Below are 23,029 nucleotides of genomic sequence, written 5' to 3'. Positions count from 1 at the left end.
CACCATCAAAAGCGAGGAAAAGTAACCTTCGAAACGTGGAAAGTGATTTCGTTTGCAAAAAAATAAGCGCATCGATTAAACATACGATTTCAACTGAAACCTTTGTCGATATCGAAGAAAATTAATTGATACTACTCTAATAGCGTGAACGAAATGCAACGTAATGCTCACTTCTGTAAACTATGGAATAACACGTTTTAAAAGATCGTTGACGTTTGTTTATTTTCCAGAAAGCTAACCATTTTGCGTTTAGTTGTGTGCTTTGAAACACTTTCTATATACGTTAAGCAATTGTCTTTTCATAATTTTTTTTTACTATTTGAAACATTTTACATGAAACAGCGATTTTCATCTGATGTTAGTATTTTCAACCGAATCAGAAATACTAACATGTCACGAAAACTCATGGAAGATGAAAAAAAAAAAAAAATTCTTATAAGTGACGATAAATAACTAACCTTCGATTACATTATTTACCAAAATTGTTTGCACCTAATTTTGTTTCTTATTTTTCGGATGTGTTCAACATTTAAAAGATGGGAGTTAAAACGTATAGCAAAAAAGTGCCGTTATAGTATATAAGATAAAGCTTCAATTTCAAAATTTTGTGTACTAAGAAAAAGCATAATATTTCTCTATAAAGCGATTTTCTATCTCTCTTATCTTGAGGCAGTCAGGAAGAACAGAATATTTTGAACACCTTGTAGACAATGTGAAAATCCTATAAACCGCAGCTGGTTTTTCGTTTGATAACAATGGCATGAATATTTCAATGGTTGATCCGTAGCAGTTGCTACGTATACACGATGTGTAGTCAGAGAATCGTGCATGTCCCCCAAAGATTCGTCTATGTGGTTCGTCTTTGAAGAGCAAGTGGAAATCTTTAAGCATAAATTGGTAAAGGTTTAAACTAGTCTTACTTTAGACAGAAGAAATAAATTAACAACGACGGCGCCGTGGCTTAGTTGGTTAAAGCGCCTGTCTAGTAAACAGGAGATCGCGAGTTCGAATCTGGCGATGCCTTTTAAAAGTTAATCAAATCTGCGTAATATCTTTTTCAATTACGACAAGAAATCTATTTTTCTTTTTCCTCTAGGTGCAAACCCGTTTCTTTAATATTTGTAAGTGTTTTCAACTAATCGTCAGTCGTGTGTAATAATAACGCAAAAATTCTCTGGAGTGCTTCGAGAATTTTTGTGATTTATGGTTTTGCTCATTACGGACGGAGATTCTGGGCTTGGTTGTGTTTACACAATTTCCCTGGGTCGAAAAGATAATAGAAGAATTAAACTATTAGGGTATTTCATAGTCTTCTTATTCATATGTACATTTCTAGCAGTTTTTTTTCGTTAGAAGAGGACAACGTTTAGTCTTGCTTTCGATTGATTTTGTGAGATAAGTACACAAAAGATATATTTTCCCAATGTAAATGTTACGTGTCTCATATCATACAAATTATGATCATTCGCCACTTTGTTATTCCAGGTTTTCACGTCTGACCATGTCCTAATTGACAACCGTCAACCTTAAATATAGACCTGCGTCGTAAATGCCTTTGCAAAATGTTGTCATAACTGAAATTTTTCTTTGGATAATCTAAGAGGACGAAAATTTCGAAACGCTAATTTTGAACATTCTGGTTGCAAAAGTCTCCTATTTATTCGTTTCTCGTGGCACGAATACTGGTTTTATTCCAAAGTAGCTAGACGATTCATTACAGAAGTGTCGAAACAGCTTGTGTCAATTTCAAGATGGAAATCCTGTTCGATTTCTTTGCAAGAGACGTAAATCGATTTTTAACATTGGATTCGCGCCTCTTACAACATGACGCGTTTTGTTAACCACGATCGAGTTAAAACTTTTCGAAACTCTCTTTCGGAATGTTCTTAGTGCCACAATCTAATCTCTTCAACTTCTTTTGCCTGTGGCATTAAATATTATAATCATTTTAATTCTAAAATTGTACATCGCCCATCTCACTACACCTTTGTTATATTACTGGTTGAATATTTTACGTAGTGTTGTATATCCTTGTGTCATCCCCTTAGCTACGAAAGGCCAAACCAAGGTAAAATATACTCCTTGAACCTTTCATTTGATCTCGTTTCAATATCGATTGTCGTTGTCACTTTACTTGCATCTTTTAACATCTTTTTATATGACGTACTAAACGTCTCTATAACAATGAAGCCAAAATTTTTAATGATGTTGTCGCCTTTTATCTCTAATATATATATATATTTTTTACTATAAAACCAACATATACCCTCTTGCATACATTATCGTACTTTGTTTTTGTTTTTCACAGGATTTACTTAGTTTCTCGCCATATTCGAAAAATGCTTGTAAAGTGTTAATTTAGGTGGGTTCGACGTATTCTGCTTTAAGGAATAAACAATATTAACGGCAGTCAATTTTTCTTTCTAATTCGACCAGCGCTCTTAGGATTCTATGGTGATGTTTGAAGAGAGCGAACAATTTAAATGTTTAACATAATTCCTTCTATACAGGATGTTGTTACCACTACAATCACAGAGATACGCAAATCGAGCTATAGATTTTCTGATTTATTCAGAATTAAATTAATGACCTGGGGGAAAAGTAAACGACACATTCCTTTTTCTCTGAGGCTCGAGATATTGCACTTAGAAGACGTTAAATTATCAACAAAAAATTACTATCAATAGAAAGATATGTATCATTGTACCAGTATGTTAGAACTCATATTTTTAATGGATGGACGAAAATTATTTATTTTTAAACACGTTTTTTTCTTCGTCGTAAATATTTTTGTAATAAACTGTTTAATACTGCTCACCAGCTCGTAATATTTGAGAATAAACGTGTTTCCATTTTTTTAACTTAGAAGACCCGAGAAAACACAGCTGGTCAACATAACTCACCGCAAACAAGTAGACTTCAATAATGTTACGAGAAAGAGGAATTTCACAATCGCACTTCAAATAAACACAGGAGCCAAAAGTTGGTATCACGATTTTCTCGTAACAAACGCGAATAATGATTTATAAATACGGCATGCTCTTCATTAGGAAAGACGTTTCCCTTTTACACGGCATAATAACATATTCTGAAACGTTAGTGTTCTCAAACGACAGATTAGTTAAAGCGTATAAAACAAACATATCAAAATATGAATCCATTGTTGCATATATATTGTAGACCAGATAAGAATTTGCGAGACATATTGTTTGTTTCGTTATTGATTGAAGACTAATGAGTGTAAATATATTTTAGTATTCAAGTCCCTTGATAATTTAATCGTTTGAGTTACTAAGCAAAATATACACCATCAAAAGCGAGGAAAAGTAACCTTCGAAACGTGGAAAGTGATTTCGTTTGCAAAAAAATAAGCGCATCGATTAAACATACGATTTCAACTGAAACCTTTGTCGATATCGAAGAAAATTAATTGATACTACTCTAATAGCGTGAACGAAATGCAACGTAATGCTCACTTCTGTAAACTATGGAATAACACGTTTTAAAAGATCGTTGACGTTTGTTTATTTTCCAGAAAGCTAACCATTTTGCGTTTAGTTGTGTGCTTTGAAACACTTTCTATATACGTTAAGCAATTGTCTTTTCATACATTTTTTTTACTATTTGAAACATTTTACATGAAACAGCGATTTTCATCTGATGTTAGTATTCTCAACCGAATGAGAAATACTAACATGTCACGAAAACTCATGGAAGGTGAAAAACACAAAAAAAAAACTTCTTATAAGTGAGGATAAATAACTAACCTTCGATTACATTATTTACCAAAATTGTTTGCACCTAAGTTTGTTACTTATTTTTGGGATGTGTTCAACATTTAGAAGATGGGAGTTAAAACGTATAGCAAAGAAAGTGCCGTTTGAGTATAGAAGACAAAGCTTCAATTTCAAAATTGTGTATACTAAGAAAAAGCATAATATTTCTCTATAGAGCGATTTTCTATTTGTCTGATCTTGAGGCAGTCAGGAAGAACATAATATTTTGAACACCTTGTAGACAATGTGAAAATCCTACAAACCGCAGCTGGTTTTTCGTTTGATAACAATGGCATGAATATTTCAATGGTTGATCCGTAGCAGTTGCTACGTATCCACGATGTGTAGTCAGAGAATCGTGCATGTCCCCCAAAGATTCGTCTATGTGGTTCGTCTTTGAAGAGCAAGTGGAAATCTTTAAGCATAAATTGGTAAAAATTTAAATATTCTTACTTTAGACTTAAAAAAGAAATTAACAACGACGGCGCCGTGGCTTAGTTGGTTAAAGCGCCTGTCTAGTAAACAGGAGATCGCGAGTTCGATTCTCGCCGGTGCCTTTTAAAAGTTAATCAAATCTGCGTAATATCTTTTCAATTACGACAAGAAATCTATTTTTCTTTTTCCTCTAGGTGCAAACCCGTTTCTTTAATATTTGTAAGTGTTTTCAACTAATCGTCGGTCGTGTGTAATAATAACGCAAAAATTCTCTGGAGTGCTTCGAGAATTTTTGTGATTTATGTTTTGCTCATTACGGACGGAGATTCTGGGCTTGGTTGTGTTTACACAATTTCTCTGGGTCGAAAAGATAATAGAAGAATTAAACTATTAGGGTATTTCATAGTTTTCTTATTCATATGTACATTTCTAGCAGTTTGTTCGTTGGAAGAGGACAACGTTTAGTCTTGCTTTCGATTGATTTTTTGAGATAAGTACACAAAAGATATATTTTCCCAATGTAAATGTTACGTGTCTCATATCATACAAATTATGATCATTCGCCACTTTGTTATTCCAGGTTTTCACGTCTGACCATGTCCTAATTGACAACCGTCAACCTTAAATATAGACCTGCGTCGTAGATGCCTTTGCAAAATGTTGTCATATCTGAAATTTTTCTTTGGATAATCGAAGAGGACGAAAATTTCGAAACGCTAATTTTGAACATTCTGGTCGCACAAAAGTCTCCTATTTATTCGTTTCTCGTGGCACGAATACTGGTTTTATTCCAAAGTAGCTCGACGATTCATTACAGAAGTGTCGAAACAGCTTGTGTCAATTTCAAGATGGAAATCCTGTTCGATTTCTTTGCAAGAGACGTAAATCGATTTTTAACATTGGATTCGCGCCTCTTACAACATGACGCGTTTTGTTAACCACGATCGAGTTAAAACTTTTCGAAACTCTCTTTCGGAATGTTCTTAGTGCCACAATCTAATCTCTTCAACTTCTTTTGCCTGTGGCATTAAATATTATAATCATTTTAATTCTAAAATTGTACATCGCCCATCTCACTACACCTTTGTTATATTACTGGTTGAATATTTTACGTAGTGTTGTATATCCTTGTGTCATCCCCTTAGCTACGAAAGGCCAAACCAAGGTAAAATATACTCCTTGAACCTTTCATTTGATCTCGTTTCAATATCGATTGTCGTTGTCACTTTACTTGCATATTTTAACATCTTTTTATATGACGTACTAAACGTCTCTATAACAATGAAGCCAAAATTTTTAATGATGTTGTCGCCTTTTATCTCTAATATATATATATATATTTTTTACTATAAAACCAACATATACCCTCTTGCATACATTATCGTACTTTGTTTTTGTTTTTCACAGGATTTACTTAGTTTCTCGCCATATTCGAAAAATGCTTGTAAAGTGTTAATTTAGGTGGGTTCGACGTATTCTGCTTTAAGGAATAAACAATATTAACGGCAGTCAATTTTTCTTTCTAATTCGACCAGCGCTCTTAGGATTCTATGGTGATGTTTGAAGAGAGCGAACAATTTAAATGTTTAACATAATTCCTTCTATACAGGATGTTGTTACCACTACAATCACAGAGATACGCAAATCGAGCTATAGATTTTCTGATTTATTCAGAATTAAATTAATGACCTGGGGGAAAAGTAAACGACACATTCCTTTTTCTCTGAGGCTCGAGATATTGCACTTAGAAGACGTTAAATTATCAACAAAAAATTACTATCAATAGAAAGATATGTATCATTGTACCAGTATGTTAGAACTCATATTTTTAATGGATGGACGAAAATTATTTATTTTTAAACACGTTTTTTTTCTTCGTCGTAAATATTTTTGTAATAAACTGTTTAATACTGCTCACCAGCTCGTAATATTTGAGAATAAACGTGTTTCCATTTTTTAACTTAGAAGACCCGAGAAAACACAGCTGGTCAACATAACTCACCGCAAACAAGTAGACTTCAATAATGTTACGAGAAAGAGGAATTTCACAATCGCACTTCAAATAAACACAGGAGCCAAAAGTTGGTATCACGATTTTCTCGTAACAAACGCGAATAATGATTTATAAATACGGCATGCTCTTCATTAGGAAAGACGTTTCCCTTTTACACGGCATAATAACATATTCTGAAACGTTAGTGTTCTCAAACGACAGATTAGTTAAAGCGTATAAAACAAACATTTCAAAATATGAATCCATTGTTGCATATATATTGTAGACCAGATAAGAATTTGCGAGACATATTGTTTGTTTCGTTATTGATTGAAGACTAATGAGTGTAAATATATTTTAGTATTCAAGTCCCTTGATAATTTAATCGTTTGAGTTACTAAGCAAAATATACACCATCAAAAGCGAGGAAAAGTAACCTTCGAAACGTGGAAAGTGATTTCGTTTGCAAAAAAATAAGCGCATCGATTAAACATACGATTTCAACTGAAACCTTTGTCGATATCGAAGAAAATTAATTGATACTACTCTAATAGCGTGAACGAAATGCAACGTAATGCTCACTTCTGTAAACTATGGAATAACACGTTTTAAAAGATCGTTGACGTTTGTTTATTTTCCAGAAAGCTAACCATTTTGCGTTTAGTTGTGTGCTTTGAAACACTTTCTATATACGTTAAGCAATTGTCTTTTCATAATTTTTTTTACTATTTGAAACATTTTACATGAAACAGCGATTTTCATCTGATGTTAGTATTCTCAACCGAATCAGAAATACTAACATGTCACGAAAACTCATGGAAGATGAAAAACACAAAAAAAAAACTTCTTATAAGTGAGGATAAATAACTAACCTTCGATTACATTATTTACCAAAATTGTTTGCACCTAAGTTTGTTACTTATTTTTGGGATGTGTTCAACATTTAGAAGATGGGAGTTAAAACGTATAGCAAAAAAGTGCCGTTATAGTATATAAGATAAAGCTTCAATTTCAAAATTTTGTGTACTAAGAAAAAGCATAATATTTCTCTATAAAGCGATTTTCTATCTCTCTTATCTTGAGGCAGTCAGGAAGAACAGAATATTTTGAACACCTTGTAGACAATGTGAAAATCCTATAAACCGCAGCTGGTTTTTCGTTTGATAACAATGGCATGAATATTTCAATGGTTGATCCGTAGCAGTTGCTACGTATCCACGATGTGTAGTCAGAGAATCGTGCATGTCCCCCAAAGATTCGTCTATGTGGTTCGTCTTTGAAGAGCAAGTGGAAATCTTTAAGCATAAATTGGTAAAGGTTTAAACTAGTCTTACTTTAGACAGAAGAAATAAATTAACAACGACGGCGCCGTGGCTTAGTTGGTTAAAGCGCCTGTCTAGTAAACAGGAGATCGCGAGTTCGATTCTCGCCGGTGCCTTTTAAAAGTTAATCAAATCTGCGTAATATCTTTTTCAATTACGACAAGAAATCTATTTTTCTTTTTCCTCTAGGTGCAAACCCGTTTCTTTAATATTTGTAAGTGTTTTCAAGTAATCGTCGGTCGTGTGTAAATAATAACGCAAAAATTCTCTGGAGTGCTTCGAGAATTTTTGTGATTTTTTGTTTTGCTCATTACGGACGGAGATTCTGGGCTTGGTTGTGTTTACACAATTTCTCTGGGTCGAAAAGATAATAGAAGAATTAAACTATTAGGGTATTTCATAGTCTTCTTATTCATATGTACATTTCTAGCAGTTTGTTCGTTGGAAGAGGACAACGTTTAGTCTTGCTTTCGATTGATTTTGTGAGATAAGTACACAAAAGATATATTTTCCCAATGTAAATGTTACGTGTCTCATATCATACAAATTATGATCATTCGCCACTTTGTTATTCCAGGTTTTCACGTCTGACCATGTCCTAATTGACAACCGTCAACCTTAAATATAGACCTGCGTCGTAGATGCCTTTGCAAAATGTTGTCATATCAGAAATTTTTCTTTGGATAATCTAAGAGGACGAAAATTTCGAAACGCTAATTTTGAACATTCTGATCGCAAAAAAGTCTCCTATTTATTCGTTTCTCATGGCACGAATACTGGTTTTATTCCAAAGTAGCTAGACGATTCATTGCAGAAGTGTCGAAAAAGCTTGTGTCAATTTCAAGATGGAAATCCTGTTCGATTTCTTTGCAAGAGACGTAAATCGATTTTTAACATTGGATTCGCGCCTCTTACAACATGACGCGTTTTGTTAACCACGATCGAGTTAAAACTTTTCGAAACTCTCTTTCGGAATGTTCTTAGTGCCACAATCTAATCTCTTCAACTTCTTTTGCCTGTGGCATTAAATATTATAATCATTTTTAATTCTAAAATTGTACATCGCCCATCTCACTACACCTTTGTTATATTACTGGTTGAATATTTTACGTAGTGTTGTATATCCTTGTGTCATCCCCTTAGCTACGAAAGGCCAAACCAAGGTAAAATATACTCCTTGAACCTTTCATTTGATCTCGTTTCAATATCGATTGTCGTTGTCACTTTACTTGCATCTTTTAACATCTTTTTATATGACGTACTAAACGTCTCTATAACAATGAAGCCAAAATTTTTAATGATGTTGTCGCCTTTTATCTCTAATATATATATATATATTTTTTACTATAAAACCAACATATACCCTCTTGCATACATTATCGTACTTTGTTTTTGTTTTTCACAGGATTTACTTAGTTTCTCGCCATATTCGAAAAATGCTTGTAAAGTGTTAATTTAGGTGGGTTCGACGTATTCTGCTTTAAGGAATAAACAATATTAACGGCAGTCAATTTTTCTTTCTAATTCGACCAGCGCTCTTAGGATTCTATGGTGATGTTTGAAGAGAGCGAACAATTTAAATGTTTAACATAATTCCTTCTATACAGGATATTGTTACCACTACAATCACAGAGCTACGCAAATCGAGCTATAGATTTTCTGATTTATTCAGAATTAAATTAATGACCTGGGGGAAAAGTAAACGACACATTCCTTTTCTCTGAGGCTCGAGATATTGCACTTAGAAGACGTTAAATTATCAACAAAAAATTACTATCAATAGAAAGATATGTATCATTGTACCAGTATGTTAGAACTCATATTTTTAATGGATGGACGAAAATTATTTATTTTAAACACGTTTTTTTTCTTCGTCGTAAATATTTTTGTAATAAACTGTTTAATACTGCTCACCAGCTCGTAATATTTGAGAATAAACGTGTTTCCATTTTTTAACTTAGAAGACCCGAGAAAACACAGCTGGTCAACATAACTCACCGCAAACAAGTAGACTTCAATAATGTTACGAGAAAGAGGAATTTCACAATCGCACTTCAAATAAACACAGGAGCCAAAAGTTGGTATCACGATTTTCTCGTAACAAACGCGAATAATGATTTATAAATACGGCATGCTCTTCATTAGGAAAGACGTTTCCCTTTTACACGGCATAATAACATATTCTGAAACGTTAGTGTTCTCAAACGACAGATTAGTTAAAGCGTATAAAACAAACATTTCAAAATATGAATCCATTGTTGCATATATATTGTAGACCAGATAAGAATTTGCGAGACATATTGTTTGTTTCGTTATTGATTGAAGACTAATGAGTGTAAATATATTTTAGTATTCAAGTCCCTTGATAATTTAATCGTTTGAGTTACTAAGCAAAATATACACCATCAAAAGCGAGGAAAAGTAACCTTCGAAACGTGGAAAGTGATTTCGTTTGCAAAAAAATAAGCGCATCGATTAAACATACGATTTCAACTGAAACCTTTGTCGATATCGAAGAAAATTAATTGATACTACTCTAATAGCGTGAACGAAATGCAACGTAATGCTCACTTCTGTAAACTATGGAATAACACGTTTTAAAAGATCGTTGACGTTTGTTTATTTTCCAGAAAGCTAACCATTTTGCGTTTAGTTGTGTGCTTTGAAACACTTTCTATATACGTTAAGCAATTGTCTTTTCATATTTTTTTTTTACTATTTGAAACATTTTACATGAAACAGCGATTTTCATCTGATGTTAGTATTCTCAACCGAATCAGAAATACTAACATGTCACGAAAACTCATGGAAGATTATAAAGGATAAAAAAACTCTCGATTCTTATAAGTGAGGATAAATAACTAACCTTCGATTACATTATTTACCAAAATTGTTTGCACCTAATTTTGTTTCAATTACGGTTAACGATTTTGAAGTGGATGTGTTCAACATTTACAAAGATGGGAGTTAAAACGTATAGCGTGTAAGTCCGCAAAAAAGTGCCGTTATAGTATAGAAGACAAAGCTTCAATTTCAAAATTGTGTATACTAAGAAAAAGCATAATATTTCTCTATAGAGCGATTTTCTATCTGTCTGATCTTGAGGCAGTCAGGAAGAACATAATATTTTGAACACCTTGTAGACAATGTGAAAATCCTACAAACCGCAGCTGGTTTTTCGTTTGATAACAATGGCATGAATATTTCAATGGTTGATCCGTAGCAGTTGCTATATATCTTCGATGTGTAGTCAGAGAATCGTGCATGTCCCCCAAAGATTCGTCTATGTGGTTCGTCTTTGAAGAGCAAGTGGAAATCTTTAAGCATAAATTGGTAAAAATTTAAATATTCTTACTTTAGACTTAAAAAAGAAATTAACAACGACGGCGCCGTGGCTTAGTTGGTTAAAGCGCCTGTCTAGTAAACAGGAGATCGCGAGTTCGATTCTCGCCGGTGCCTTTTAAAAGTTAATCAAATCTGCGTAATATCTTTTCAATTACGACAAGAAATCTATTTTTCTTTTTCCTCTAGGTGCAAACCCGTTTCTTTAATATTTGTAAGTGTTTTCAACGAATCGTCTGTTCGTATCTAAAGTATAACGCTTTTAAAGAGGGTTTTCTTGAGAATTTTGAGAATTTTCGTGATTTAATGTAGTTTTGCTCATTACGGACGGAGATTCTGGGCAAAGATTGTTTCCTTGAACAATTTTTGTGGGTCGAAAAGATAATAGAAGAATTAAACTATTAGGGTATTTCATAGTTTTCTTATTCATATGTACATTTCTAGTACTTTATCTGTTAGAACAGGACAACGTTTAGTCTTGCTTTCGATTGATTTTGTGAGATCAAGACTTAAAAGAGATATTTTGTCTATGTAAATCACAAGTCATTCATACAAATTATGATCATTCTCCACGTTGTTATTCCATGTTTTCACGTCTAGCCATGTCCTAATTGATAACCTTCAAATTTAACTACAGGCCTGCATCGTAGGTGTCTTTGCAAAATGTTGTCATATCTGAAACACACCGCTTTTCCTTGGATAGTGTAAGAAGACGAATATTTCGCAGCGCCCGTTTTGAGCATTCTCGTCGAACAAAAGACTGACATTTCTTCTTCTGACACGACACGAATACCCACTCCATTCCCCAGTAGCTTGACGGCTGATTGGAGAAGTGTCGAAGCAGCTTGTGTCAATTTCAAGACGTAAATGCTTTTCGATTTTGTCGCAAAAGACGTGAATCGCTTTTAACATCCACCATTGGATTCGAGCCTCTTACAACATGTCGCGTTTTGTTAACCACGCTCGAAGTAAGACTTTTAGTAGCTCTCTTTCGGAATCTTCCTAGTGCCACAATCTCATCTGTTCTACGTTGTTTCCCAGTGCCAATAAATATGAGGATTATTCCCAATTCTAAAATTGTACATCACCCATCTCACTACACCTTTGTTGTATGACTGGTTGAATATTTCACTTTTTGTTGTATATCCTTTTAGTCATCCCACAAGAAGCGAAAGACCAAACAAACGTAAAATGTACTTCTTGAACCTTCAGTTTAATCGCATTTCAATTACGACTCTCGTTGTCATTCTACTTACATATTTAAACACCTTTTCCTATAACGTACACAACCATCTCTGTAACACTGAAGCCAAAGTTTCTGATAATGTTGTCGTTTTTTTATCTCTGATATTTTTATATTTTACTTCAAAAGAAACACATACCCTCTCAGATACATTACTCAGTTTGTCGCCATATTAGAATAATGCTTGTAAAGTTTAAATTTAGGTGTGTTTGACGCATTCTGTTTTAAGGGGTAAACAGTCAGCTTTTATCTCGTATTCAACATATCCTCTTAGGATTTTATGGTGGTGTTTAAATTGATTGATCACTTTAAAGGAAGTTAAATGTTCAACATATCTTCATATACATGCAGTACCTTGTTACCCGCTAAAATCACAGAGGGACGCAAATCGAGCTTCAGATTTTCTCATTTATTTAGAATCAAATTAAAGAAACCAGAGAAAAGAATACGACACGTTGCTTTTCCCTTGTGGTCGAAATATTACACTTTAGTTATTGAACAACAAATTGGTACAAATAGAAACATAGGTATCTTTGTACCAGTATGTTAGAACTCTTATATTTAAAAACGATCGACAGAAAAAAGTATTTAATTTTCTTACATTTCTTTGCTTTGTGGTTCATAAATAGTTTGTAATGAACTGTCTAATATAACTCACCAACTCGAGATATTTGGAAATAAAGGTTCTTCCATTTTTGTAACTTACTAACCGCGAAGAAACACAGCTAGTCAACATCACTCACCGTGAACACGTAGACTTCAATAATGTTACGAGAAAGTAGGATTTCACTCTTCTAATGCACCCAGGAACCAAGAGACAGAATCACGTTTTTCCCGTAACAAATGCAAACAGTGAATTTCAAAATCTGCATTCTCTTTATTAGGAAACGCTTTGTCTTTTTATACAGCTTAATCACGAAATCCTAAAACGATCGTTTTCTGCGACGACAATGTAATTAAAGCATAAAAACAAACATTCAAAAATCAGAATTCATTGTTGTATATATCTCATAGACCAGAATACAATTTGCAGGGCATATTGTTTCTTCTTTTCATGATTCATTTTTCAGTGTGTATACATCTTTCAATATTAAAGACACGGGATAACTTAAACGTTTGAGTATAGTCACTGAGCGAAATTCACACAACGAAAAACAGGCAAAAATAACCTTCGAAACGACAAACGTTATTCTGTTTCCAACAAAAAAGCATATTCATTAAACTGACGATTTCAACTGAAACGGTTAACAATTTTGAAGTGAAAAAATGTATAGTACTTAACTGGTGTTTATAAAAGAGAACGTAATGTAAACTTCTCTAAACGATGGAAGTACACGTTTTGAAATATCGGTAACGTTTGTTTATTTTTCTGACAGGTATCGACATTGTGGTTTACTGTGAATTTTAAAATACTTTCTTAATACGTTAGGTAATTTTCTTTTGATATATTCTTTCTTAAATATTTTAATCTGATGTTACCATTCTAAGCCGAATGAAAATATGTAGCTGTCACGAAAACTGATTGACGTAGAAAGAAATACATACTCGTCAGAAGACATGATATATAATTAATTTTTGATTAAATTATTTACCACAATTGTTTGCACCTAATTTGTTGCTTTTTCTGATGTCTTTAACAATTAAAAAATGGGAGTTAAAACATATAGCGAATAAAGTTCCGTAACAGTATTTAACATAAATATTGCATTTTGTAATATTTTTTTTTACTGGGTAAATACATTATATTTCTCGATGGAATGAATTTCTAGCTTTCTTACCTTGAGGCAATTGGGAACAACATAATATTTTGAAGACCTTGTATACAAAGGAAATGTCCTATAAACCGCAGCTAGTTTTCGTTTCATAAAAATGGCATGATATTTTAAGTGATTGATCATCAGCACCGACTATATATCTTCGGTTTTTAGTCAGAGATTTCTGCCCGTTCCCTTGAACATCGTCTATACGTTTCGTCCTCGAAGAGCAAATGGAAGTCTCTCGGCAGAAATGGGTAGAAAATTTTAAAAGTGACTCAATTGAAGGAAGAACAGAGAGAATGTTTACGACGGCGTCGTGGCTTAGTTGGTTAAAGCGCCTGTCTTGTAAACAGGAGATCGCGAGTTCGATTCTCGCCGATGCCTTTAAACACCTTTTAATATGAACTTCTTTGACAAAAGATTTATTTACAAATGGAATGAAAAATTCTTTTCTGTACTTTTTATGTGCAAACACTTTCTTCCTTTAATGTTTTAAAAATGTTGAACGAATCGCTGTTCGTATCTAAAGTATAAAGCTTTTAAGGAGAGGGTTTTCTTGAGAATTTTGCAGCACTTCGTACATTGTAATGTAGTTCGGAATTGATGATTCAGCTCATCACCAACAAAGATTCGGATTTCCTTGAACAATTTTTGTGGGTCGAAAAGTTAGTAGAAGAATTAAACTGTTATAGTATTTTATACTTTTCGTATTCGTACGTACATTTCTAGTACTATATCTGTTAGAACAGGTCAATGTTTATTCTTGCTCTTCATTGACCATGTGAGATCAGGACTTAAAAAAGATATTTTGTCTATGCATCACAAGTCATTCTAATTATGAAGATTCTCCACGTTGTTATTCCATGTTTTCACGTCTGGCCGTGTCCTAATTGATAACCTTCAAATTTAACTACAGGCCTGCATCGTAGGTGTCTTTGCAAAATGTTGTCATATCTGAAACACACCACTTTTCCTTGGACAGTGTACGAAGACGAATATTTCGCAGCGCCCCGTTTTGAGCATTCTCGTCGAACAAAAGACTGACATTTCTTCTTCTGACACGACACGAACGCCCACTCCATTCCCCAGTAGCTTGACGGCTGATTGGAGAAGTGTCGAAGCAGCTTGTGTCAATTTCAAGACGTAAATGCTTTTCGATTTTGTCGCAAAAGACGTGAATCGCTTTAACATCCACCATTGGATTCGAGCCTCTTACAACATGTCGCGTTTTGTTAACCACGCTCGAAGTAAGACTTTTAGTAGCTCTCTTTCGGAAACTTCCTAGTGCCACAATCTCATCTGTTCTACGTTGTTTCCCAGTGCCAATAAATATGAGGATTATTCCCAATTCTAAAATTGTACATCACCCATCTCACTACACCTTTGTTGTATGACTGGTTGAATATTTCACTTTTTGTTGTATATCCTTTTAGTCATCCCACAAGAAGCGAAAGACCAAACAAACGTAAAATGTACTTCTTGAACCTTCAGTTTAATCGCATTTCAATTACGACTCTCGTTGTCATTCTACTTACATATTTAAACACCTTTTCCTATAACGTACACAACCATCTCTGTAACACTGAAGCCAAAGTTTCTGATAAAGTTGTCGTTTTTTTATCTCTGATATTTTTATATTTTACTTCAAGAGAAACACATACCTTCTCAGATACATAATCGAACCTAGTTTTTGTTACTTTAACATAGGATTTACTCAATTTGTCGCCATATTAGAATAATGCTTGTAAAGTTTAAATTTAGGTGTGTTTGACGCATTCTGTTTTAAGGGGTAAACAGGCAGCTTTTATCTCGTATTCAACATATCCTTTTAGGATTTTATGGTGGTGTTTAAACTGATTGATCACTTTAAAGGAAGTTAAATGTTCAACATATCTTCATATACATGCAGTACCTTGTTACCCGCTAAAATCACAGAGGGACGCAAATCGAGCTTCAGATTTTCTCATTTATTTAGAATCAAATTAAAGAAATCAGAGAAAAGAATACGACACGTTGCTTTTCCCTTGTGGTCGAAATATTACACTTTAGTTATTGAACAACAAATTGGTACAAATAGAAACATAGGTATTTTTGTACCAGTATGTTAGAACTCTTATATTTAAAAACGATCGACACAAAAAAGTATTTAATTTTCTTACATTTCTTTGCTTTGTGGTTCATAAATAGTTTGTAATGAACTGTCTAATATAACTCACCAACTCGAGATATTTGGAAATAAAGGTTCTTCCATTTTTGTAACTTACTAACCGCGAAGAAACACAGCTAGTCAACATCACTCACCGTAAACACGTAGACCTCAATAACACTGGGGAACACTCATTTTGTTGCATTTAAAAAAAGACCTTTCTATAGTCAATTTGAGTGTGTTGATTTCAAATCTGAAGTCGGTTTTTGTCTGCAAGCTACAGATTTTATGCAATTTGACATTTTTATTTGAAAGACCTAAATCCCGCACTAAATCATTCACTTTAGCCTGGGGAAGAGGCTTGGGGACGGGGAAAGGTTCAGTGTCTGAAGAACAGTTCTCCGATTGTGTACACTTTTCTGACAATTCACTGTCACAACTGTCTTGTTCGCTTGTATCATGTCCAAAGTCTTTATCGTCCAATGAAGGCAAGCCTTTGAAAACTGGAACAGGAACTTCTTCAGAGTGCGGAGCAGGCCGAATACCTGAGGGAATGTTCGGATACGTAATCTTATGTCGGTTTTTCTTCCCAACACCCGTTGTGTTTACCATGCAGAAATAACAGTCAGTTACATGGTTGGTGGGTTCGCGCCAAATCATTGGAACACCAAAAGGCAGACCACTGCGTTTTCCTTTGGTCCAGTCTCGAAGCATTTCCTCACAATTGTGGCACACAACATGAGGAGCCCATTGCTTGTCTTGAACACCAAGATAAACTTCAAAATATGTCTTGTTGGCACGCTTAACGAACGAGGATATGTTACGTCTCTGACGATTGAGTGTGTAGCATCCACATATGTAGCAGAAGGCATCAGGCTTGTTTCTGCAATGATATCTATTTTTGGAAGCCATGTTTGATCTGAAACAAAAGAAGAATGATCAAAATATTAGAAGCTATCTATATATATGGACGTGAAAATGCTTATACATGGTTTACGCAAGTTCACATTTGTACAATTTCATTAACCTCAAATTGCATACAAACTAGAGCTTGTAGAGAAAAACTAATTTCAGATTTGAAATCAACGCCTAAAACTCCTTCAGAATCAGTTAAAATATCCAATGCAACTCAAAGTTACTGAAAAAGTGTTCCCCAGTGTAATGTTACGAGAATGTAGGCTTTCTTTCTTCTTACGCACCCATGAGCCAAAAGACAGTATTACGATTTTCCCTTAATAAACACAAATAATGAATAGTGATTTTCAAAATCGGCATTCTCTTGAAAGGAAACATTTTCAGTCTTTTCATAATTAATCACAAGAGTTTTCCCGCGTGAATATTGTCTAAAAGACATGTACTCTACAGTGTAACTCCAAATTTTTAGTTATGCTGTTATGTGAAACTATGTGACACTTATTTGATATATTTTTCTTGATGTTTCTGTGTAGCTTGTTTTATTATTTTATTTGTTCGAATCTTTTATTTCTGTATAATTTTTATTCCGTATATTCTACTCTTTATCTTTATATTTTTCGTTTTTAAAAATGCTTTTGTCAAATTACGTTTTATTGGTCTGAAAATAATTTCCAATTTCTTCATGAAAGAAACTTGAATATTTGCTGTATTCTACCCATATCTCATGCTTACCTTTTTTATGAGTATTTTTGATTCGACATATCGTCTTTCGAACAATTAATTCCCTGGTATTAGTTTTCACTTCTTATTACGTATTTCGTAAATTTCGTTCTTTCTGTTTCTACGTTCGACTTTCAGTTTCGTTTTATTTCGTAGTTATATGCTTTGAAGTGAACTTGATATTCTTTTTTCATTAAAAGTTTCCGTAAAAGCATTAATAAATTTGATTTGTTTATGCCTTAAGGTTATGTGTTCATTATTATTCTACTGAATAATGTTTAACTCTATATAGCTTTTTTTAAACATTTCTGCAGGGTTGTAAGAATTGTCTCATTTTATTTTCCACACATTTGTTTTAAAATAGACAAATCTTGAAGTTCTTTTATACACGATTAGAGTAAATTAATCTATAAGAACCTTATTTTACTTTTATTAGCTATATTTTTATGTCCTAGTTATACCAAGCGTAGGATGCACTCATACACCATTCGATTTTATTAGTCATTAAGACTTCTACCAGCCTACCCTTAAGTTGAATTTCTTTGATGCATAATTAGAGTAAATCGATTTATGGTATCTCGGATAAATATATCAATCGAAATGGATTAACCTCCTGATGCTTAAACTGTAACGAGTTCTCAGATCGGTCAAGAAATAACGAAACTAAGAGCTAAAAGCAGGTACTTGAGAAAAGACTTCAAATCATTTATGTGTCACTACGCCTCGCCTGAAAATATCTGTTTTCTACCATGTAGGATAATTTAATAGGTTAACACGTTTACCATTAATGTTTATACATCTAATTGGATAACCAAATTCGAGAAAGATAAACGTATACGGTCTTCCTGTTTTTTAATGTATGATGAACGGGCTGTACAGTTCTCGTTCGCTCTTAACATTGGCTGGTGCCTCTTGGTCAGTGGGCTTTGTTTCATAAAGATTTCCTATTCGCTATTCTTTTTTACCAAAATACTAAATTTTTCAGTGTAATAAATTATCTCTTGGCTCTCCAAACCTTTCTGGTGTGTTTGTTTTTAAATTTCGCGCAAACTTACACGAAGGTTACATGTGCTCAGCGTCCCTATTTTAGCAGTGTAAGACTAGAGTGAAGGCAACTAGTCATCATCACCTACCACAAACTCTTGGGCTACTCTTTTACCAACGAATAGTGGGATTAACCGTCACATTATAACGCACCTACGGCTGAAAAGGTGAGCATGGTTGGTACGATGGGGATTCGAACCCGCGACCCTCAGATTACAAGTCGAGCGCCTTAATCACCTGGCCATGCCTGACCAAACATTTTTGGACAAGGCAAACGCAAACGAACTTGGCAGGCGTTTAGTTTAGAGAAGGAAAAGTCTGAAGAATTCTCTCTGCAACAGGGGTGGTCAGAAACGTTGTGGTTCCTCTTCGTCCCCTCTCATGAAAGATTATTAACTGTGCTTGGAAATTTGCCTGTATTTAACTTTTACTTGTTTAAAGTGATGAAATGCGGTGAAGCATTATAAAAATGACGGGTGAGAAAAGTGGGATTGAGACAAAGGCGGCATCGGAGAATTGAGCCAGGCCGGAGCTCGAGAATCAAATATCAACGTAAAACGACCCGATTCAGGGTTGGGCAACAGTGTTGCCTTGGTTGGGACCTAAAGATCCAATGTCTGAGATTTGGATATGGAGGGAAACGGGAATACCCCGAGAAAACCCACTTTCACAGAACAGGCGCCGAAAGTTTTACCTGTCCTGTGCCCAGATATGAAAAATAAATACATGTAAATATACTCTTCAAAAAAAGAAACGCAAAAGGCAAAATATGAGACAAATTGTTAACAAGTTTATTCTGGGTAGTTCTGTATGACATGTATGAAACTTTGCACATTCACTGCTGAACATCCAAAGTCTGCAAAGGCAAAGTCCATGCTCACTAGGTGAAGTTTAACGTCACTCAACGTCCATAACGAGTATGCCCCCCGTGAGCATCAATAACTGCTTGGCATCTTCTGCCCATGGAAGCGATGAGATGATGAATCACATCCTGTGGAATGGCGGTCCAACTCGTCCCAAAGATGTTCGATGGGGTTTAAATCTGGTGATCTGGAGGGCCAGGGAAGAACGTTGATGTTGTGGTGTCTCAAGATGACAGTGGTGTGTCGGACTGCGTGAGGACGGGCGTTGTCATGTTGAAAAACGTCGTTGACGTTCACCATGATGGGTTGCACATGGGGCCTAAGAATCTCGTCGACGGTTGCGTACGGTCTGATAGGAAATCCTACGCAGCCCTGGTATGGTTGAGGCAGTAGACGTCGCAGTGGTGGTCCTATCCCGAAGGTGACGTAACCAAATGTAGCGATCTTGTGCGGGCGTGGTCACACGAAGTCTGCCAGATCGTGGATGGTCACAAGTTGATCCATGTTGTTGGTGACGATTCCATAGCCTTGTGATGGTGCTTGGGTAAACATTCACAACTCTGGCAACATCTGATCGAGATTCGCATGCTTCCAAGCGACCAATGGCGTTGTTGCGTTGTGCTTCAGTCAGTCTTGGCGTAACTGTATTGCGTGTCGGTGGCTTAACACTGAGCTATGGAAACCGAGAACGCGTCACTTTTATAGGGATTTTGCACATGTTACACTTGCAGAACATGCAGATCTTTCAAACAAATTTATTGGACACGCATGCGTTTTGGCGAAAAATCCGATGTTTTCCTCCGTTTTCAAAGTGCACAACTTTTATTGTCATTTTGGTCTGACAATCAGTGTTTTAACACATGTAACATCACATACTCTGAGCTTGTAACGTTATTACATATATTTCTCTTTAAAATAACAAAAATATCCCTTTTGCGTTTCTTTTTTTAAGAGTATATATACATGAATTCACCTTATCTGTGATTATGTATTTTGTTGAGTGATTTGTGATTGTTTAAATATGTTATATGGTGAAATGTATTTTGTAGGTAAACTGGCTAATTTACATAATGATGCAATTAGTTGGTTTCTATGTTCTGCTTTTAAATAATATTTGTATGATATTTCTGTGAGCCTGTTTCTAACAGTTGGTAGGTCAGTGATTTTATGTATATAGTTGGCCAGTGTGTATGATGGTAGTCTGTTTGCTGCTCTTAGTATTTTATTTTGTTGTATTTGGATCTTCTGTAGTGTGTTGTTAGTCATATTGTATGTGACTTGACATCCATATTCTATTAACGGACGGATGTAAGTCTTGTATATGTGAATGATGGTCTCTAGTGAGCAGTTTGAATGTTTGCCAGATATAGTCATTAAATTGAAATGCGTTTTTAATGGATAAGCGTATGTTGTTAACATGTTTTTTCCATGTTAATCTTGAGTCGAAAATGATGCCAAGGAATGTGATGTACTTGCTTATGTTAATAGGCGTATTGCCGAGTGAGATGTTTACTTTTACCAGAGTTTTTCTTCATCACGTGCTAACTCCAAAATTTCAGCGGCCAGGTATTCCAAGACAGGAGCGAGGAAGACGGGTGCTCCAGCTCCTACTCACTCGGCGTAGTTTCCTTGTCGAAGGAGATGTATACGCCCAACTTGAAACTGGAGCCCGGCTCTATTATAAATGACGTTAATTTGATAAACTGTTTAAAGGCACCGGCGAGAATCAAACTCGCGATCTCCTGTTTACTAGACAGGCGCTTTAAACAACTAAGCCACTGCGCCAGAAGGGCTGGAAGGTAGATCTTTTTAGACTTTGTGGGCCGGAGGGGTTGTGGTAAAATTTAGTTGGGATGCATACGTGATCAGCATACAACATCATTAATTTATTTTTCATAAGAACACATATTGGAAATATTTAAGGTGCATAATCGTCTTTTCTTAGCATTAGTGAGAAGCTTGAAACGAATGCTTTTCTGACAAAATTATATTTAAGTGCCATTCAAAGTTAGTGCTCCCTATTATTAAAATATCAAATAAGGCTGATCTGTAACTAGATTTTACGTACTTTGTCTTTGAAAATGTCTTTTCACAGAAATAGGTTGTGCCAAAAGCTTAAATGAATCTACGAGCAAAGGTTTTTTATTAAATAAACATGCTGATCACTTGAAAAGCATTTATTGAACTCTATCAATTTTCCTTCTTTGTATTTGTCTTTCAACATGTTGTTGGATTTCAGATAAATCACTTCCATTTGAACTTCAGGTGGCAGTTCATCAATAACAGAATCAAATGGGTTTTGGAATATCTTTATTTCTGTTGCACTCAAATCAAGTTGAATGAAACGTTCCTTGAACTATAGTTTCAAGTCAAAAAGGATATCTTGTGCAAACCTGGGTGGGAATGGGGTTCCCGCTTCTTGCTTGAGCTTTTCACAGCATTGAAAGTGTGTGAAGCAACTCATCATCATTTGGAACTCAAAAAGAATTAGTTTTTGCCAAAGTGCTTTTACCTCGGTGTACATATCGCAAAATTGTTTGTTTGTTTGTTTCTTTTTTAATTTCGCACAAAGCTACTCGAAGGCTATCTGCACTAGCTGCTCCTAATTTAGCAGTGTAAGACTAGAGGGAAGGCAGCTAGTCATCACCAACTACCGCCAACTCTTGAGCTACTCTTTTACCAACGAATAGTTGGATTGACCGTCACATTATAACGCCCCCACGGCTGAAAGGGCGAGCATGTTTTGCGCAACCGGGATGTGAACCCGCGACTCTCAGATTACGAGTCGCACGCCTTAACACGCTTCGCCATGCCGGGCCATCATATCGCAAAAAAGCACGGTTTTGCCTTTTAATCTAACATTGAATTAATTCAGGTACATGGTCAATTCTACAGAAAAAGCTAATTACCAAAGCCATTCACTGTGAGTAATGGTTGAGGGCAGTTCTTTTCATTTAATAAAATTTCAATCTCATTTCTATGCTCAAAAAATCGCAAAATAACCTTCCCACAGCTAAGCCATCAAAGTGAAGTGCGGTAGGGAAACTCGCTATAAGTTGCTTCTATTTCCGCAAAAATTCATGGAATTGATGATGGTTGTCTCCATGAGAGTGAAGGAAGTTCACTGTTGAAACTACAGGTTCCATGACACATGACAGTTCCTGATGTTTTCTATACAGTTCCTGCTGATAAATAATGCAGTGAAGAACCACAGGCTTGGAACAGCCCGCACTTTCAACAACTTTGTAAGTTTGCTCAACTAAACCTTTTCCTGCACCACACGTACTTTTACCACCATCTGTTGTGACGTACTTCAGCTGTTTCCATTTCAGGTTGTACTGAGTCACTGATTTTTCAATCTCTTTAAAAATGTCCTCACCTGTGGTTGTTTCATACATACTCTACACAGAAGCTAGTTCTTCAGTCACTTCAAAATTAATATTGACTCCGCGAATAAACAAGAGCAACTGTGA

General features: G+C 35.0%; 5 non-coding genes across 5 annotated transcripts; 4 read left to right on the top strand and 1 right to left on the bottom strand.

Annotated features, from left to right (window-relative positions):
• The first annotated feature begins 4,259 nt into the window (after positions 1 to 4,259).
• TRNAT-AGU (transfer RNA threonine (anticodon AGU)) lies at positions 4,260 to 4,333 on the top strand. The gene has a single exon. It is a non-coding gene; the product is annotated as a tRNA-Thr (tRNA).
• A 3,235-nt stretch (positions 4,334 to 7,568) lies between these two features.
• TRNAT-AGU (transfer RNA threonine (anticodon AGU)) lies at positions 7,569 to 7,642 on the top strand. Its single transcript has one exon. It is a non-coding gene; the product is annotated as a tRNA-Thr (tRNA).
• Positions 7,643 to 10,911: 3,269 nt separating this feature from the next.
• On the top strand, positions 10,912 to 10,985 carry TRNAT-AGU (transfer RNA threonine (anticodon AGU)). The gene has a single exon. It is a non-coding gene; the product is annotated as a tRNA-Thr (tRNA).
• A 3,193-nt stretch (positions 10,986 to 14,178) lies between these two features.
• TRNAT-UGU (transfer RNA threonine (anticodon UGU)) lies at positions 14,179 to 14,252 on the top strand. Its single transcript has one exon. It is a non-coding gene; the product is annotated as a tRNA-Thr (tRNA).
• Positions 14,253 to 21,267: 7,015 nt separating this feature from the next.
• On the bottom strand, positions 21,268 to 21,341 carry TRNAT-AGU (transfer RNA threonine (anticodon AGU)). Its single transcript has one exon. It is a non-coding gene; the product is annotated as a tRNA-Thr (tRNA).
• Between the last annotated feature and the right edge of the window lie 1,688 nt (positions 21,342 to 23,029).

Source organism: Tachypleus tridentatus, chromosome 7 (genome assembly GCF_004210375.1).
Source record: "Tachypleus tridentatus isolate NWPU-2018 chromosome 7, ASM421037v1, whole genome shotgun sequence".
In the NCBI taxonomy this organism is placed as follows: domain Eukaryota; kingdom Metazoa; phylum Arthropoda; class Merostomata; order Xiphosura; family Limulidae; genus Tachypleus; species Tachypleus tridentatus.
This window is presented reverse-complemented; position numbering and strand designations above follow the sequence as displayed.